The 2584-nt window shown below is 50.2% G+C and overlaps 1 pseudogene; it reads left to right on the forward strand.

Moving 5' to 3' along the window:
* Window positions 1-871: 871 nt before the first annotated feature.
* Window positions 872-1862, forward strand: LOC118895282 (annotated as a pseudogene).
* Window positions 1863-2584: the final 722 nt, after the last annotated feature.

Here is a 2584-nt window from a genome sequence, read left to right on the forward strand (position 1 = left end):
ACATCCTCAGTGCCTGCTTTCTGTAGGAACCTTCCATGAATTCTCTGCTCTTCATTTATGACCATGTTTTCCAAATGTATAGTGTCTACAAAAGGTATGAAAAGTTTAGGACTTATGATAATAATACTCAGTATTGGCAGTAGCCACACTGAGCCCTTCATTGCTCACTGCTTTTCTCACTGACCCTGGAGTTTGAGGGTGACAGGGGAGGACCTTCAAGATGATGGAGGAGTGAGACGTGGAGATCACCTTCCTCCCCAAAAATACATCAAAAATACATCTACATGTGGAACAACTCTTACAGAACACCTACTGAACACTGGCAGAAGACCTCAGACTTCCCAAAAGGCAAGAAACTCCCTACATACGTGGCCATGTGGCTGACAGGGTCTTGATGCTCTGGCCGGGTGTCAGGACTGAGCTTCTGAGGTGGGAGAGCCGAATTCAGGATGTTAGGCCACCAGAGCCAACCTGGCCCTACGTAATATCAATTGGCGAGAGCTCTCCCAGAGATCTCCATCTCAATGCTAAGACCCAGCTCCACTCAATGACCAGCAAGCTCCCGTGCTGGACACCCCATGCCAAACAACTAGCAAGACAGGAACACATCCTCACCCATTAGCAGAGTGGGTGCCTAAAATCATAATAAGTTCACAGACACCCCAAAGTACACCACTGGAAATGGTTCTGCCCACCAGAAAGACAAGATCCAGCCTCATCCACCAGAACACAGGCACCAGTCCCCTCCACCAGGAAGCCTACACAACCCATTGAACCAACCTTACCCACTGGGGGTAGACACCAAAAACAATGGGAACTACGAACCTGCAGCCGGCAAAAAGGAGACCCCAAACACAGTAAGTTAAGCAAAATGAGAAGACAGGTGTCCGAGTGCCAGCAGAAGCTGAAGGAGCTGGAGGTGGCTGAGGGCAAGGGCAGCAGGGCCGAGCTGGAACGGCTGTAGGCTGAGGCACAGCAGCTGCACAAGGAGGAGTGAAGCTGAGAGCAGAAGCTAAAGGAGATGCGCAAGAAGGAGAAGAACATGCCCTGGAATGTGGACATGCTCAGCAAGAATGGCTTCAGCAAGAGCATGGTCAATACAAAGCCTGAGCAGGTGGAGGTGGAGTTGGAGGAGGTGAGGGAGCAGAAACACAAAACCTTCATGGAAAAGTATGAGAAACAGATCAAGTACTTCGGCATGCTCCACTGCTGGGACGACAGCCAGAAGTACCTGTCGGACAACGTCCACCTGGTGTGCAAGGAGACTGCCAACTACCTGGTCATTTGGGCCTTGACCTAGAGGTGGAGGAGAAATGTGCACTGATGGAGCACGTGGCCCACCAGATCATTGTCATGAAGTTCATCCTGGAGCAGGCCAAGAGCCTGAAGGTGGACCCCCGTGCCTGCTTCCGGCAGTTCTTCACCAAGATCAAGACTGCCGACCATCAGTACATGTAGGGCTTCAATGACGAGCTGTAGGCCTTCAAAGGCTGCGTGCAGGGCCGGGCCAAGCTGCGCATCAAGAAGGTCATGAGAGAGTACGAGGAGGAGGAGTGCAAGCAGCAGCTTGGCCGAGCAGCCTGGACCCTGTTGAGGTATACGAGTCCCTCCCTGAGGAGCTCCAGAAATGCTTTGAGGTGAATGATGTGCAGATTCTACAAGATGCCGTCAGCAAGATGGACCCCACTGATGTGAAGTACCACATGCATCACTGCATCAACTCCGGCCTCTGGGTCCACAACTCCAAGTCCAACGAGGCCAAGGAGGTGGAGGAGACGAGTCTCGGGGACCCCTTGCTGGAAGCCTCCAAGCCAGGTGATGAGAAAGATGTCAGCGCACGACCCACCTCAGCTGCTGCCTGACTGCCTGCAGGCCCCTGTGCATCCCTTTTCAGAAAACAAAAATAGACACCATCTCCCTAGCTCCTGGTTTCCTCCACTTTTGCTGCTCCCCCGCCTAGCCTAGAGGGGACAGACCAACCCCTCCACCACCGCCACACTCCCAGTGCTCATCGAAGCCTTTGCTTTGAGTCAAGGGATTTCACTGCCTGCAGCTCACCCCAATTCAGCATTATGCAAAAGGCTCGGGGATCCAGGGAGAGGTAGAGGTTGCCAGCCTGGTCCACGGGGTAGGGGTGGGGTCCCCAGCTGAGGGGCCTGCTCCAGTCACTGTGGGCTCTGTTTTCACTGTTCATCCACATTGAGTATTCTATATAGTAAACAGCAATTATCTTCCAATATGCAACAGATGAAGGATCAAAGTAAAAACCCACCAGGCCAAACAAATGAAGAGGAAATAGGCAGTCTACGTGAAAAAGAACTCAGAGTACTGATACTAAAGACATGCAAAATCATGGAAATAGAATGGAGAAAATACAAGAAACATTTAACAAGGACCTAGAAGAACTAAAGAGCAAACAATGAAGAACAACAGAAAAAATGAAATTAAAAATTCTCTAGAGGGAATCAATAAAAGAATAACTGAGGCAGAAGAACGGATAAGTGACCTGGAAGACAAAATAGTGGAAATAATTAACATAGAGCAGATTGAAGAAAAAAGAATGAAAAGAATTGAGGACAGTCTC

This window comes from Balaenoptera musculus, chromosome 5 (genome assembly GCF_009873245.2).
Source record: "Balaenoptera musculus isolate JJ_BM4_2016_0621 chromosome 5, mBalMus1.pri.v3, whole genome shotgun sequence".
Taxonomy (NCBI): domain Eukaryota; kingdom Metazoa; phylum Chordata; class Mammalia; order Artiodactyla; family Balaenopteridae; genus Balaenoptera; species Balaenoptera musculus.